Below are 18,020 nucleotides of genomic sequence, written 5' to 3'. Positions count from 1 at the left end.
TGATGGAGAGAGATGGATGATTATTGGTGCATATGCACCTGGGCATGAGAAGAAAGATCATGAGAGGCAAGTGTTTTGGGAGCAGCTGAATGAGTGTGTTAGTGGTTTTGATGCACAAGACCGGGTTATAGTGATGGGTGATTTGAATGTAAAGGTGAGTCATGTGGCAGTTGAGGGAATAATTGGTATACATGAGGTGTTCATTGTTGTAAACGAAAATGATGAAGAGCTTGTAGATTTATGTTCTGAAAAAGGACTGGTGATTGGGAATACCTGATTTAAAAAGCGAGATATACGTAAGTATACGTATGTAAGTAGGCGAGATGGCCAGAGAGCTTTATTGCATTACGTGTTAATTGATAGGCGCGTGAAAGAGAGACTTTTGGATGTTAATGTGCCGAGAGATGCAACTTGAGGGATGTCTGATCATTATCTTGTGGATGCGAAGGTGAAGATTTGTACGGGTTTTCAGAAAAGAAGAGAAAATGTTGGGGTGAAGAGAGTAGTGAGAGTGAGTGAGCTTGGGAAGGAGAGTTGTGTGAGGAAGTACCAGGAGAGACTGAATACAGAATGGAAGAAGGTGAGAACAAAGGAGGTAAGGGGAGTGGGGGAGGAATGGGACGTATTTAGGGAAGCAGTGATGTCTTGCGCAAAAGATGCTTGTGGCATGAGAAGCGTGGGAGATGGGTTGATTAAAAAGGGTAGTGAGTGGTGGAATGAAGAAGAAAGGTTATTAGTGAAAGAGAAGAGAGAGGCATTTGGACCATTTTTGCAGGGAAAAAATGCAAATGAGTGGGAGATGTATAAAAAAAAAAGGCAGAAGGTCAAGAGAAAGGTGCAAGAGGTGAAAAAGAGGGCAAATGAGAGTTGGAGTGAGAGAGTATCATTAAGTTTTAGGGGGATAAAAAGATGCTCTGGAAGGAGGTAAATAAAGTGCGTAAGACTAGAGAGCAAATGGGAACTTCAGTGAAGGGGGCTAATGGGGAGGTGATAAGAAGTAGTGGTGATGTGAGAAGGAGATGGAGTGAGTATTTTGAAAGTTTGTTGAATGTGTTTGATGATAGAGTGGCAGATATAGGGTGTTTTGGTCGAGGTGGTGTGCAAAGTGAGAGGGTTAGGGAACATGATTTGGTAAACAGAGAAGAGGTAGTAAAAGCTTTGCGGAAGATGAAAGCCGGGAAGGTAGCAGGTTTGGATGGTATTGCAGTGGAATTTATTAAAAAAGGGGGTGACTGTATTGTTGACTGGTTGGTAAGATTATCTAATGTATGTATGATTCATGGCGAGGTGCCTGAGGATTGGCGGAATGCTTGCATAGTGCCATTGTACAAAGGCAAAGGGGATAAGAGTGAGTGCTCAAATTACAGAGGTATAAGTTTGTTGAGTATTCCTGGTAAAATATATGGGAGGGTATTTATTGAGAGGGTGAAGGCATGTACAGAGCATCAGATTGGGGGAGAGCAGTGTGATTTCAGAAGTGGTAGACGATGTGTGGATCAAGTGTTTGCTTTGAAGAATGTATGTAAGAAATACTAAGAAGAGCAAATGGATTTGTATGTAGCATTTATGGATCTCGAGAAGGCATATGATAGAGTTGACAGAGATGCTCTGTGGAAGGTATTAAGAATAAATGGTGTGGGAGGCAAGTTGTTAGAGGCAGTGAAAAGTTTTTATCGAGGATGTAAGGCATGTGTACGTGTAGGAAGAGAGGAAAGTGATTGGTTCTCAGTGAATGTAGGTTTGCGGCAGGGGTGTGTGATGTCTCCATGGTTGTTTAATTTGTTTATGGATGGGTTTGTTCGGGAGGTGAATGCAAGAGTTTTGGAAAGAGGGGCAAGTATGAAGTCTGTTGTGGATGAGAGAGCTTAGGAAGTGAGTCAGTTGTTGTTCGCTGATGATACAGCGCTGGTGGCTGATTCATGTGAGAAACTGCAGAAGCTGGTGACTGAGTTTGGTAAAGTGTGTAAAAGAAGAAAGCTAATAGTAAAAGTCAATAAGAGCAAGGTTATTTGGTACAATAGGGTTGAGGGTCAAGTCAACTGGGAGGTAAGTTTGAATGGAGAAAAACTGGAGGAAGTAAAGTGTTTTAGATAGCTGGGAGTGGATCTGGCAGCGGATGGAACCATGGAAGCGGAAGTGAATCATAGGGTGGGGAAGGGGGCGAAAATTCTGGGAACCTTGAAAGGAGTTTGGAAGTCGAAGACATTATCTCGGAAAGCAAAAATGGGTATGTTTGAAGGAATAGTGGTTCCAACAATGTATGGTTGCGAGTTGTGAGCAGGAGTGTGGTGAGGTGTTTGAGGACAATATGTGGTGTGAGGCGGTTTGATCGAGTAAGTAATAATAGGGTAAGAGAGTTTTGTGGTAATAAAAAGAGCGTGGTTGAGAGAGCAGAAGAGGGTGTTTTGAAATGGTTTGGGCACATGGAGAGAATGAGTGAGGAAAGATTGACCAAGAGGATATATGTGTCGGAGGTGGAGGGAACGAGAAGTGGGAGACCAAATTGGAGGTGGAAAGATGGAGTGAAAAAGATTTTGTGTGATCGGGGCCTGAACATGAAGGAGGGTGAAGGGCGTTCAAGGAATAGAGTGAGTTGGAACGATGTGTTATACCGGGGTCGACGTGCTGTCAATGGATTGAACCAGGGCATGTGAAGCGTCTGGGGAAAGCCATGGAAAGTTCTGTTGGGCCTGGATGTGGAAAGGGAGCTGTGGTTTCGTTGCATTATTACATGACAGCTAGAGACTGAGTGTGAACGAATGAAGCCTTGGTTGTCTTTTTCTAGCGCTGCCTCGCACACATGAGGGGGAGGGGGTTGGTATTCAATGTGTGGCGAGGTGGCGATGGGAATAAATAAAGGCAGACAGTATGAATTATGTACATGTGTATATATGTATATGTCTGTGTGTGTATATATATGTGTACATTGAGATGTATAGGTATGTATTTTTGCGTGTGTGGACGTGTATGTATGTACATGTGTATGTGGGTAGGTTGGGCCATTCTTTCGTCTGTTTCCTTGCGCTACCTCGTCCACACACGTAAATATATATACCTACACAGCTTTCCATGGTTTACCCACTCGCTTCACATGCCCTGATTCAATCCACTGACAGCACGTCAACCCCGGTATACCACATCGATCCAATTCACTCTATTCCTTGCCCTCCTTTCACCCTCCTGCATGTTCAGGCCCCGATCACAAAAAATCTTTTTCACTCCATCTTTCCACCTCCAATTTGGTCTCCCACTTCTCCTCGCTCCCTCCACCTCCGACACATATATCCTCTTGGTCAACCTTTCCTCACTCATTCTCTTCATGTGCCCAAACCATTTCAAAACACCCTCTTCTGCTCTCTCAACCATGCTCTTTTTATTTCCACACATCTCTCTTACCCTTACGTTACTTACTCGATCAAACCACCTTACACCACACATTGTCCTCAAACATCTCATTTCCAGCACATCCATCCTCCTGCGCACAACTCTATCCATAGCCCACGCCTCAAAACTTTACAACATTGTTGGAACCACTATTCCTTCAAACATACCCATTTTTGCTTTCCGAGATAATGTTCTCGACTTCCACACATTCTTCAAGGCTCCCAGGATTTTCGCCCCCTCCCCCACCCTATGATCCACTTCCGCTTCCATGGTTCCATCCGCTGCCAGATCCACTCCCATATATCTAAAACACTTTACTTCCTCCAGTTTTTCTCCATTCAAACTTACCTCCCAATTGACTTGACCCTCAACCCTACTGTACCTAATTACCTTGCTCTTATTCACATTTACTCTTAACTTTCTTCTTTCACACACTTTACTGAACTCAGTCACCAGCTTCTGCAGTTTCCCACATGAATCAGCCACCAGCGCTGTATCATCAGCGAACAACAACTGACTCACTTCCCAAGCTCTCTCATCCACAACAGACTTCATACTTGCCCCTCTTTCCAAAACTCTTGCATTCACCTCACTAACAACCCCATCCATAAACAAATTAAACAACCATGGAGACATCACACACCCCTGCCGCAAACCTACATTCACTGAGAACCAATCACTTTCCTCTCTTCCTACACGTACACATGCCTTACATCTTCAATAAAAACTTTTCACTGTTTCTAACAACTTGCCTCCCACACCATATATTCTTAATACCTTCCACAGAGCATCTCTATCAACTCTATCATATGCCTTCTCCAGATCCATAAATGCTACATACAAATCCATTTGCTTTTCTAAGTATTTCTCACATACATTCTTCAAAGCAAACACCTGATCCACACATCCTCTACCACTTCTGAAATCACACTGCTCTTCCCCAATCTGATGCTCTGTACATGCCTTCACCCTCTCAATCAATACCCTCCCATATAATTTACCAGGAATACTCAACAAACTTATACCTCTGTAATTTGAGCACTCACTCTTATCCCCTTTGCCTTTGTACAATGGCACTATGCACGCATTCCGCCAATCCTCAGGCACCTCACCATGAGTCATGCATACATTAAATAACCTTACCAACCAGTCAATAATACAGTCACCCCCTTTTTTAATAAATTCCTATGCAATACCATCCAAACCTGCTGCCTTGCCGGCTTTCATCTTCCGCAAAGCTTTTACTACCTCTTCTCTGTTTACTAAATCATTTTCCCTAACCCTCTCACTTTGCACACCACCTCGACCAAAACACCCTATATCTGCCACACTCTATCATCAAACACATTCAACAAACCTTCAAAATACTCACTCCATCTCCTTCTCACATCACCATTACTTGTTATCACATCCCCATTTGCGCCCTTCTTTCTTTCAAACTATTCGCCATTTCTCGCATTAGCGAGGTAGCGTTAAGAACAGAGGACTGGGCCTTTAAGGGAATACCCTCACCTGACCCAATTCTCTGTTTCTTCTTTTGGAAAATTGAAAAAAAAAGAAAAACGAGAGGGGAGGATTTCCAGCCCCCCGTTCCCTCCCCTTTAGTCGCCTTCTACGACACGCAGGAAATACGTGGGAAGTATTCTTAATCCCCTATCCCCAGGGATTATATATATATATATATATATATATATATATATATATATATATATATATATATATATATATATATATATATATATATATATATATATACATTTTTTTTTTTTTTTTTTTTTTTTTTAATTTTCCAAAAGAAGGAACAGAGAAGGGGGCCAAGTGAGGATAATCCCTCAAAGGCCCAGTCCTCTGTTCTTAACGCTACCTCGCTAATGCGGGAAATGGTGAATAGTATGAAAGAAAAGAAAGAATATATATATATATATATATATATATATATATATATATATATATATATATATATATATATATATATATATATATATATATATGTGCTGAAAAAGGACTGATGATTGGGAATACCTGGTTTAAAAAGCGAGATATACATAAGTATACTTATGTAAGTAGGAGAGATGGCCAGAGAGCGTTATTGGATTACGTGTTAATTGACAGGCGCGCGAAAGAGAGATTTTTGGATGTTAATGTGCTGAGAGGTGCAACTGGAGGGATGTCTGATCATTATCTTGTGGAGGCTAAGGTGAAGATTTGTATGGGTTTTCAGAAAAGAAGAGTGAATGTTGGGGTGAAGAGGGTGGTGAGAGTAAGTGAGCTTGGGAAGGAGACTTGTGTGAGGAAGTACCAGGAGAGACTGAGTACAGAATGGAAAAAGGTGAGAACAATGGAAGTAAGGGGAGTGGGGGAGGAATGGGATGTATTTAGGGAATCAGTGATGGATTGCGCAAAAGATGCTTGTGGCATGAGAAGAGTGGGAGGTGGGTTGATTAGAAAGGGTAGTGAGTGGTGGGATGAAGAAGTAAGAGTATTAGTGAAAGAGAAGAGAGAGGCATTTGGACCATTTTTGCAGGGTAAAAATGCAATTGAGTGGGAGATGTATAAAAGAAAGAGACAGGAGGTCAAGAGAAAGGTGCAAGAGGTGAAAAAAAGAGCAAATGAGAGTTGGGATGAGAGAGTATCATTAAATTTTAGGGAGAATAAAAAGATGTTCTGGAAGGAGGTAAATAAAGTGCGTAAGACAAGGGAGCAAATGGGAACTTCAGTGAAGGGCGCAAATGGGGAGGTGATAACAAGTAGTGGTGATGTGAGAAGGAGATGGAGTGAGTATTTTGAAGGTTTGTTGAATGTGTTTGATGATAGAGTGGCAGATATAGGGTGTTTTGGTCGAGGTGGTGTGCAAAGTGAGAGGGTTAGGGAAAATGATTTGGTAAACAGAGAAGAGGTAGTAAAAGCTTTGCGAAAGATGAAAGCCGGCAAGGCAGCAGGTTTGGATGGTTTTGCAGTGGAATTTATTAAAAAAGGGGGTGACTGTATTGTTGACTGGTTGGTAAGGTTATTTCATGTATGTATGACTCATGGTGAGGTGCCTGAGGATTGGCGGAATGCGTGCATAGTGCCATTGTACAAAGGCAAAGGGGATAAGAGTGAGTGCTCAAATTACAGAGGTATAAGTTTGTTGAGTATTCCTGGTAAATTATATGAGAGGATATTGATTGAGAGGGTGAAGGCATGTACACAGCATCAGATTGGGGAAGAGCAGTGTGGTTTCAGAAGTGGTAGAGGATGTGTGGATCAGGTGTTTGCTTTGAAGAATGTATGTGAGAAATACTTAGAAAAGCAAATGGATTTGTATGTAGCATTTATGGATCTGGAGAAGGCATATGATAGAGTTGATAGAGATGCTCTGTGGAAGGTATTAAGAATATATGGTGTGGGAGGCAAGTTGTTAGAAGCAGTGAAAAGTTTTTATCGAGGATGTAAGGCATGTGTACGTGTAGGAAGAGAGGAAAGTGATTGGTTCTCAGTGAATGTAGGTTTGCGGCAGGGGTGTGTGATGTCTCCATGGTTGTTTAATTTGTTTATGGATGGGGTTGTTAGTGAGGTGAATGCAAGAGTTTGGAAAGAGGGGCAAGTATGAAGTCTGTTGGGGATGAGAGAGCTTGGGAAGTGAGTCAGTTGTTGTTCGCTGATGATACAGCGCTGGTGGCTGATTCATGTGAGAAACTGCAGAAGCTGGTGACTGAGTTTGGTAAAGTGTGTGAAAGAAGAAAGTTAAGAGTAAATGTGAATAAGAGCAAGGTTATTAGGTACAGTAGGGTTGAGGGTCAAGTCAATTGGGAGGTGAGTTTGAATGGAGAAAAACTGGAGGAAGTGAAGTGTTTTAGATATCTGGGAGTGGATCTGGCAGCGGATGGAACCATGGAAGCGGAAGTGGATCATAGGGTGGGGGAGGGGGCGAAAATTCTGGGAGCCTTGAAGAATGTGTGGAAGTCGAGAACATTATCTCGTAAAGCAAAAATGGGTATGTTTGAAGGAATAGTTGTTCCAACAATGTTGTATGGTTGCGAGGCGTGGGCTATGGATAGAGTTGTGCGCAGGAGGATGGATGTGCTGGAAATGAGATGTTTGAGGACAATGTGTGGTGTGAGGTGGTTTGATCGAGTAAGTAACGTAAGGGTAAGAGAGATGTGTGGAAATAAAAAGAGCGTGGTTGAGAGAGCAGAAGAGGGTGTTTTGAAATGGTTCGGGCACATGGAGAGAATGAGTGAGGAAAGATTGACCAAGAGAATATATGTGTCGGATGTGGAGGGAACGAGGAGAAGAGGGAGACCAAATTGGAGGTGGAAAGACGGAGTGAAAAAGATTTTGTGTGATCGGGGCCTGAACATGCAGGAGGGTGAAAGGAGGGCAAGGAATAGAGTGAATTGGAGCGATGTGGTATACCGGGGTTGACGTGCTGTCAGTGGATTGAATCAAGGCATGTGAAGCGTCTGGGGTAAACCATGGAAAGCTGTGTAGGTATGTATATTTGCGTGTGTGGACGTATGTATATACATGTGTATGGGGGTGGGTTGGGCCATTTCTTTCGTCTGTTTCCTTGCGCTACCTCGCAAACGCGGGAGGCAGCGACAAAGCAAAAAAAAAAAAAAAAAAAATATATATATATATATATATATATATATATATATATATATATATATATATATATATATATATATATATATATATATCATACATATATTCCTATAAGTCCGCGGGGAAAATGAAATACGATAAGTTTCCAAGTGCACTTTCATGTAATAATCACATCATCAGGGGAGATACAAGAAAGAAATATAAGTAAGCTGATATACAACGAAGAAACATAGTCCGGACCCCATTTGGTAAACAGGTGATTGTCCAAGACAGACAACAAGCATATCATAAACTTATTATTTGGACAAGAAGGGGAATTGTTTACAAATTTTATCAACAATAAAGCTATTCAATTTGTATAAACCTTCACAAATTATCCTCAAACATTTCATTTCCAAACATTCACCCTCCTCTGCACAACCCTATCTATAGCCCACGCCTCGCAACCATATAACATTGTTGGAAACACTATTCCTTCAAACATACCCATTTTTGCTCTCCGAGATAACGTTCTTGCCTTTCACACATTCTTCAACGCTCCCAGAACCTTCTCCCCCTCCCCAACCTGTGACTCACTTCTGCTTCCACGGTTCCATCCGCTACCAAATCCACTTCCAGATATCTAAAACACTTTACTTCCTCCAGTTTTTCTCCATTCAAACTTACTTGCCAATTAACTTGTCCCTCAACCCTACTGAACCTAACAACCTTGCTCTTATTTACATTTACTCACAACTTTCTTCTTTCACACAATCTACCAAACTCAGTCACCAACTTCTGAAGTTTCTCACCTGACTCAGCCACCAATGCTGTATCATCGGCGAACAACATATATGTATATAGATACCCGGTCACACACGCATATATACATACAAAGGTATATACATATATATACATGTACATAGGTCACACTTGCGCCTTTATTAATTTCTGTTGCCACCCCGCCACACTTGAAATGACACCCCCATCTGTACGGTTGAGTTGATAGAACGGAAATCAGGTCTTCTTCGTCTGTGGTACTCAATGTAGATCAGGCGGCCTTTGTAGATTTATTACAACAAAACGTGTACGTCCATCTGTAGTACTCTGGGCTATAGTCTTATGACACACTACGACACACTCTAGTGAACAGTGTGACGATGCTGGCCAGTGTGTCCCCTCAGGTCACACTGACAGGGGTTATATGGGAGTCCGTCAACACCCATTCAACAACGTGTTCAAATAACAGATCAGCTCTTACGTGTTCAAACATCCTGATTAACAGTAGCCCGTGGGAACAGTGAGCCCGTGGCAACATGCATCTAACTCTATGTAACTCACAGTAAAATGATAATGACAAATACCTAATGAGAAATTAATGTTAGTGTGCGTGAGTCTTACATTTTGCTCGGCCACAACCTGGCTCAAGCTCCTGCCAGCCATGATAAGTTATGGTTATACATGAAATAATACTGAATATAAGAGTACAGAAATAAGCAAGAGTTATTCCTATATCAACTAGTATGCTTGAGAAGATAGATACCGCACACTTTACAATTATTAGATTATCATAAAGATATATACATGGATATTATATATGGTGTAAACAAAATCAGTATGCAAATGAAATGAAAAAAAAATCAAAAAATGAAACAACTTATTGAATACATATTATTATGGAGTTAGATTTCTCCTTAAATAAGGAAGTGCTGCTGCAACTACCTTCTGAGTTCTATATTAGATACCTTATGTCGTAGACGACAATATGACATAAATACTACGAACAAAAATGTAAGTGCAATAGACAATGAAACAATTGAAATTCCAGATATATGAGAAGCGTACTTAAAAGGTACAAAAGCCAGAACATCTATTGTAGAATCTAGAACGTTCTGAACCATAGATGGAAGATGTTGGATCTTTACTTCATCGATGATTGGTAAGTTGATGTTTTGGGGGATTCGTCCTAAACTCGGGATAGTTCTATCAATTTGTCCCAAATAATGATCATGAGTGGCGAACAATTTGAAACTGGAACTGATAAGAATATATTGTTGTCCTAACTGAATGTGTCCCAGAAATAAATAAGATTTGGGATGATTAGGTGGGCAATGAATAAGAACATTTTGTGGGTCTGGGAAAAACAGTACGTGATACTGGTCCATACTTTCAATCCAAGGTTCATTAACAACAATTTCCTTAAAGGAACAAGAACGAAGAACATTTTGTTGATGCCCAAAAAGTAGTTGGTACTCACATGAGTTTGTTTGTAAATTATGGAAATCCAAGGTATTGGGGGGTGGGGGCAAATCAAGTTGTCAAGCAATGGTTTATGGCACAATGCTAAATCATCCATGGAGAGATGTGCAATCAACGAGGAATTAATATTATATAAGAGAAAGTTCATGTTATCAGCAAGGACGATAGTTTTTTGCGACCCTTTTGTATACTTAAAAGAGAATGGTATTACGTTCTCAAGGCTGTAAGTATTGGAGTCAGTGAATGGTATGTGGATAATGACCGCTTCGAGGATCACGTCAACTGTTAGTAAGGAGTAATAACTGGTCACGTGATGCAGAGGGAGAGCTGGGGTGCAACCGAATTTCGTCATCGCTTGTTTAATGATACGTGTGAGTTCCGAGAAGGGAAAAAATGATGGTGTGACAACTTGGTTTACCAGATTATTAACATCTTCCAATAAGTCAGTGAAATAATATGCATAATAAGTGATTTGGGTATATAAACTATCAACATATGTGGAAATAGTCACTATAGCATATATGGGATTAACAAACTTTGACAGTAGGTCTACCTGTTGTGTCATTTACTGTTAACATGATGTCATTAACTGTTAAGATGATGTTATTCAAATACTTTGAATGTTGCTTTGATATCTTAGCCTCAGACTTAATGAACCTGTTGTTAAGAAATTGTTGAAATTGTAAGGATCTAACCTGATTCCTAACTGAATGAAGTTCTTCCTGAGTAGCAACACCAAACAAATATGATTGGAGGGACCCTACGAAATTAAGCAGACCTCTCTTGCTTCTCCTCTGCTTTTTCGTGTTCATCCTGGCATTAGTATTCACTGGAGATTGAATGTCTTCTATCATGTCATACAGACTCACACAGGTGCTATTCAGTTTCCAGGTCCACTGTTGTAACAGAGTTGGAGGAGGAGCAACACTAGAGTTTCTGATGGACGCACTGGTGTAAAACTTGAGTAGGGTAGACCGTAATTGAGTCGTGCGATATTTCAGCGACGACTGATTTCTGGACCGCTGGACATGAAGCAGGGGACGCTATTATGTCATACGGCAACACTTTATCAAAACCATGTAAGGCGTGGAAGAGTGTCTCCAATTGACTGAGTTTAATGAACATTGGACATCAGACAGGTACTCATCCCATTCATCATGATCAAAATTAATGTTGGTGGGAAGACACTGGAGGATCTTACGGTTCAACCTTTCTGCCAGGCCATTCGAGGCTGGGTGTTGTGCCATTATATTACATTTACTTATGTTATACAATTTACAGAGATCTAATAATGAGTTATTCCCCACCATTATCTGTGACTAAATCTTCGGCGCATTATGTCTGTCTAAGATATGTGTTTTGAACGCCTTAGCGACCGTGGCTGCGTCTTTATTTTGAACTGGAACTATTTCACAATATCTCGTGAAGGCATCAGTAATTACGTATGTGTAGCCTGCCATGGACCTAGGAAAACCTCCTAATATGTCCATCTTTCCCATGGGTATGTAGGTAAAGGATATTTCAACACAGTCAGCGGGGTAGTGGGATTTCCCTTGTGTGTGTTACAGGTTTGGCACCTCAAAATATGATCTCTAAAGTTTCTCTGCATCTTGACCTAAAATACCTCAAACGAGTCTGCTTATAACATGTATCTGCACCTGTGAGGCCTGGGTGTGCGGCCTGGGGTCGCCTGGGTGTGCGGCCTGGGGTCGCCTGGGTGTGAGGCCTGGGGTCGCCTGTGTGTGCAGCCTGGGTGTGCGGCCTGGGGTCGCCTGTGTGTGCGGCTTGGGTGTGCGGCTTGGGGTCGCCTGTGTGTGCGGCCTGGGGTCGCCTGGGTGTGCAGCCTGGGTGTGCGGCCTGGGGTCGCCTGTGTGTGCGGCCTGGGTGTGCGGCCTGGGGTCGCCTGTGTGTGCGGCCTGGGGTCGCCTGGGTGTGCAGCCTGGGTGTGCGGCCTGGGGTCGCCTGTGTGTGCGGCCTGTGTGTGCGGCTTGGGTGTGCGGCTTGGAGTCGCCTGGGTGTGCGGCCTGGGGTCGCCTGTGTGTGCGGCCTGGGTGTGCGGCCTGGGGTCGTCTGGGTGTGCGGCTTGGGTGTGCGGCCTGGGGTTGTGCGGCCTTGGTGTGCGGCCTGGGCGTGCGGCCTGGAGTTGCCTGGGTGTGCGGCTTGGGTGTGCGGCCTGGGGTCCCTGTGTGTGTGGCCTGGGTGTGCGGCCTGGGTGTGCGGCTTGGGTGTGCGGCCTGGAGTTGCCTGTGTGTGCGGCCTGGGGTCCCCTGTGTGTGTGGCCTGGGTGTGCGGCCTGGGTGTGCGGCCTGGAGTTGCCTGTGTGTGCGGCCTGGGTGTGCGGCCTGGAGTTGCCTGTGTGTGCGGCCTGGGTGTGCGGCCTGGAGTTGCCTGTGTGTGTGGCCTGGAGTCGCCTGTGTGTGCGGCCTGGGGTCCCCTGTGTGTGTGGCCTGGGTGTGCGGCCTGGGGACGCCTGTGTGTGCGGCCTGGGTGTGAGGCCTGTGTGTGCGGCCTGGATGTGCGGCCTGGGGTCACCTGTGTGTGCAGTCTGGGTGTGCGGCCTGGGGTCACCTGTGTGTGCAGTCTGGGTGTGCGGCCTGGGGTCACCTGTGTGTGCAGTCTGGGTGTGCGGCCTGGGGTCGCCTGTGTGTGTGGTCTGGGTGTGCGACCTGGGGTCGCCTGTGTGTGCGGCCTGGGGTCGCCTGGGTGTGCGGCCTGGGGTCGCCTGGGTGTGCGGCCTGGGTGTGCGGCCTGGGGTCGCCTGTGTGTGCGGCCTGGGGTCGCCTGCGTGTGCGGCCTGGATGTGCGACCTGGGGCCACCTGTGTGTGCAGTCTGGGTGTGCGGCCTGGGGTCGCCTGCGTGTGCGGCCTGGATGTGCGACCTGGGGTCACCTGTGTGTGCAGTCTGGGTGTGCGGCCTGGGGTCGCCTGTGTGTGTGGTCTGGGTGTGCGGCCAAGGGTCGCCTGTGTGTGCGGCCTGGGGTCGCCTGGGTGTGCGGCCTGGGTGTGCGGCCTGGGGTCGCCTGGGTGTGCGGCCTGGGGTCGCCTGCGTGTGCGGCCTGGATGTGCGACCTGGGGCCACCTGTGTGTGCAGTCTGGGTGTGCGGCCTGGGTGTGCGGCCAAGGGTCGCCTGGGTGTGCGGCCTGGGTGTGCGGCCTGGGGTCGCCTGCGTGTGCGGCCTGGGGTCGCCTGGGTGTGCGGCCTGGGGTCGCCTGGGTGTGCGGCCTGGGGTCGCCTGTGTGTGCAGTCTGGGTGTGTGACCTGGGGTCGCCTGTGTGTGCGGCCTGTGTGTGCGGCCTGGGGTCGCCTGTGTATGCGGCCTGTGTGAGCGGCCTGGGTGTGCGGCCTGGGGTCGCCTGGGTGTGCGGCCTGGGGTCGCCTGGGTGTGCGGCCTGGGGTCGCCTGGGTGTGCTGCCTGGGGTCGCCTGCGTGTGCAGCCTGGGGTTGCCTGTGTGTGCGGCCTGATTGTGCGGCCTGGGGTTGCCTGTGTGTTCAGTCTGGGTGTGCGGCCTGGGGTCGCCTGTGTGTGCGGCCTGTGTGCGGCCTGGGTGTGCGGCCTGGGGTCGCCTGGGTGTGCGGCCTGGGGTCACCTGTGTGTGCAGTCTGGGTGTGCGACCTGGGGTCACCTGTGTGTGCAGTCTGGGTGTGCGGCCTGGGGTCGCCTGTGTGTGTGGTCTGGGTGTGCGACCTGGGGTCGCCTGTGTGTGCGGCCTGGGGTCGCCTGGGTGTGCGGCCTGGGGTCGCCTGGGTGTGCGGCCTGGGTGTGCGGCCTGGGGTCGCCTGTGTGTGCGGCCTGGGGTCGCCTGCGTGTGCGGCCTGGATGTGCGACCTGGGGCCACCTGTGTGTGCAGTCTGGGTGTGCGGCCTGGGGTCGCCTGCGTGTGCGGCCTGGATGTGCGACCTGGGGTCACCTGTGTGTGCAGTCTGGGTGTGCGGCCTGGGGTCGCCTGTGTGTGTGGTCTGGGTGTGCGGCCAAGGGTCGCCTGTGTGTGCGGCCTGGGGTCGCCTGGGTGTGCGGCCTGGGTGTGCGGCCTGGGGTCGCCTGCGTGTGCGGCCTGGATGTGCGACCTGGGGCCACCTGTGTGTGCAGTCTGGGTGTGCGGCCTGGGTGTGCGGCCAAGGGTCGCCTGGGTGTGCGGCCTGGGTGTGCGGCCTGGGGTCGCCTGCGTGTGCGGCCTGGGGTCGCCTGGGTGTGCGGCCTGGGGTCGCCTGGGTGTGCGGCCTGGGGTCGCCTGTGTGTGCAGTCTGGGTGTGTGACCTGGGGTCGCCTGTGTGTGCGGCCTGGGGTCGCCTGTGTGTGCAGTCTGGGTGTGCGGCCTGGGGTCGCCTGGGTGTGCGGCCTGGGGTCGCCTGGGTGTGCGGCCTGGGGTCGCCTGTGTGTGCAGTCTGGGTGTGTGACCTGGGGTCGCCTGGGTGTGCGGCCTGGGGTCGCCTGTGTGTGCAGTCTGGGTGTGCGGCCTGGGGTCGCCTGTGTGTGCGGCCTGTGTGTGCGGCCTGGGGTCGCCTGTGTATGCGGCCTGTGTGAGCGGCCTGGGTGTGCGGCCTGGGGTCGCCTGTGTGTGCGGCCTGGGGTCGCCTGTGTATGCGGCCTGTGTGAGCGGCCTGGGTGTGCGGCCTGGGGTCGCCTGTGTGTGCGGCCTGGGGTCGCCTGTGTATGCGGCCTGTGTGAGCGGCCTGATTGTGCGGCCTGGGGTCGCCTGTGTGTGCGGCCTGGGGTCGCCTGTGTATGCGGCCTGTGTGAGCGGCCTGATTGTGCGGCCTGGGGTCGCCTGTGTGTGCGGCCTGGGGTTGCCTGGGTGTGCGGCCTGTGTGAGCGGCCTGGGTGTGCGGCCTGGGGTCGCCTGGGTGTGTTCCTGGGGTCGCCTGCGTGTGCAGCCTGGGGTCGCCTGGGTGTGCGGCCTGGGGTCGCCTGGGTGTGCGGCCTGGGGTCGCCTGGGTGTGCGGCCTGGGGTCGCCTGGGTGTGCGGCCTGGGGTCGCCTGGGTGTGCGGCCTGGGGTCGCCTGCGTGTGCAGCCTGGGGTCGCCTGGGTGTGCGGCCTGGGGTCGCCTGGGTGTGCAGCCTGGGGTCGCCTGGGTGTGCGGCCTGGGGTCGCCTGGGTGTGCGGCCTGGGGTCGCCTGGGTGTACGGTGCAGAAGATAATGAAGCCATGTATTGTGTTTATCTTAACTGCTAGAAAGTGTTCGTATTGCCATGAGGTGGCGAGGTATTCGTGTTCGATGGTGTTGCGTATGAGAATGGCGACTCCCTCGTGTCTACTGTCTGGACACTGTCGTGATGTATACCCGTAATGTCTAATTTTGTATCCGTTGGTGATACATGTGATGTTAAGTATCACAACATCGGGTTTTTTCTCTACGAGGAGAGTGGCAATCAGATGACAGCCATTGTGATAGCTGCGCACGTTAGACTGTAAGATTTTTTAGCATTTTACGACTTATGGAAGTTTATTGGTCTTCTGTGTCTGTACGACTTATGGAAGTTTATTGGCCTTCTGTGTCTGTTGTTGATGAAGGCCGTTGACGCACCGTTTGAGTGTTTCACGTGTATCATGTTTCTAGTCTGGGGTCGGGATATATCTCGTGAGGGGTCAGGAGAGGGGAGAGGGGAGGGGAGAGGGTCATTGTCGACGAGTTGAAGGTCAAGGTTGACCGTTGGTGGGTTGTCTGGTGTGTCGGCAGGGTCAGGTGCTGGGGCTCCTCTGGGAGGGTTAGGTAGGGGACGGAGGGAGGGGGAGGGGGGAGGGGGGATTGGTGAGTGGAGGTTCTGGGGGAACTGTCGTGTTGGTGGAAGTTGGGACGGTGGGGGTGGGAGAGGAATCGGTATTTGGAGAGACAGTAGGATTGTTGGTGTTGGGTTGGGGGGTTGTGGATGGAGTTGTGCTAGAGGGTGCGGAGGGGATATTGGAAGTTGGGAGGGTGACAGGTTGAGTAGTTGGGGGAGAGTTGGAAGTGTTACTGGGGGTCTCCTGGGATATGTTTTCGTTAGGGGTCAGGGTGGCGGACGAGACTTGGGTCGGTGAGGGATGGTTGGTGGCGGGGGAGCTGAGGAGTTCAGGTGGAGTTCGTACATTGGGTAGGTTGTTATGAGCAAGAAGCAAATCGAAAATTCTGATGAATTCCGACTTATCTTCCCCGCTCAGGAAGAACGCTTTTAGGTAGCACGCATGCATCCTACCTTGTAGGGTGAGGAGGTCTGAAGAATTAGTAGTTGGGATAGGAGAAGCTTGGGTGGCAGGGGGAGGAGCAGCAGCAGCAACTGTTGCGTAGAGGTGAGGCTTTGTGGAAGGGGGTGAGTTGGATTTTTGTGCCTGACGCACTGCGCGGAGTTGCTCCTTCTTACGTGGGCACAGCCCAGGTACATCAACGTGTTCACCTTTACAGTTGACACACTTCGCTGCCTGAGCCTTGCACTCGCGAAAACCATGACCAGTTTCCGCGCATTGACTACAGGTTTGGTGGGGTTCTTTACAGTTCTTAGTCTCATGTCCGTATTTCAGAAATTTGAAACATTGTTGTACGTCGAGATGCTCATCTTTCTTCAGGGATTTTGCAGGCACAGAGATCATGGGGAACAGGACTCCCCGGGAGATCAGGCGATCGGCCTCGGTCGGGTTTGAACATTGTATCTTTATTGATCTGGAGTTATTCGGTTTATAGACGTTGATGACATTAACGTCATTGTTTTCGCCATTGATGGCTTCAACAATCTCCGAAGGGCTGAGGGACAAGATAGATTCATCAACATTGTAGGCAATAATAGTACATCTAGCTTGAAGGGGCAGTGGTCCTGAACGATTTGGTAGTTTTTTTTAGCTAGTTCATCAAGGAGAGGCTTAGATAGGATTCTATCTAAATCACTATCTTTGCCCAAGCAAATCTTAAACTGGTATTTGTTCGAGGGGAATTGAATAACCCTAGTAGGACGGATCTCAGTGGTCTTAAAGACGATGGACAGGAGTTCGAACGTGGAAGGAGGGGGGCAATCAGTTTTGAGGGATTTTAGACGTATGTCGGGCGGCATGTTGGTGGCATCAGTGTCCTAGTGCGAGAAAACGTGAGTGAGGGAGGCTCGACGGTCCAAGGTAGGGGAGAGGTAAGAGATAGTGTGAGGGTCTCCACCCCGTCAGGTGAGAACAGGTCCACTCCAGCCTCCACTCCTCAGGAAAATGAGTTTTCCAGAATGGGGTGGGGAAGCTGGGGTAGAGATTGCTCAAGCCAAACGGTCGAGAGATGGATGATGGATGATAAAAAATAGAAAATAAAAAGACATGTGAAGATGGAGTGGAGGCAACGCGGGGGTGTGGGGAGCAGCGAGGGTGGTGAGGGAACAGCCTGCCGGCGTCGTCACCGTAACGGTCTCCCGCGGGAAGGACCAACGCGGGAGGCAACGTTACAATCCACTTCTTTCTTCGGTCTTCTCTCTTCTGTCTTCTGTCTTCTGTCTTCTCTCTTTTGTCTTCTTTCTTCTGTCTTCGTGGGATCTGGCTGTTAATCCTCCATCAACCACGTGGTTAACACATGGCCGAGATGTCGTTAAGATTAACATATCTAACATAAAGATTTCTATTTTGCAGATGAATGTTTTATGTGTAGAAATCTGTAATATCTTCAATACCATAAAGATAAGTGCGTCATTATCTATGTTGCAGGCTTTTCATCCGTGCTTTACATACTGAAAAAAAGTATTGTTTAGAGAAAAGTAATGTAATTATTATTAACACAAGGTTCATGGATTCTAAGTTATGAGTTTCTACTCTTCAAAATGTTAGCATCATCCTCTGAGAAAACTTTGAAAAAACAGACTTTTATT

The sequence above is a fragment of the Panulirus ornatus genome, chromosome 70, assembly GCF_036320965.1.
Source record: "Panulirus ornatus isolate Po-2019 chromosome 70, ASM3632096v1, whole genome shotgun sequence".
Lineage (NCBI taxonomy): Eukaryota > Metazoa > Arthropoda > Malacostraca > Decapoda > Palinuridae > Panulirus > Panulirus ornatus.
Note: the sequence above shows the minus strand (reverse complement) of the source record.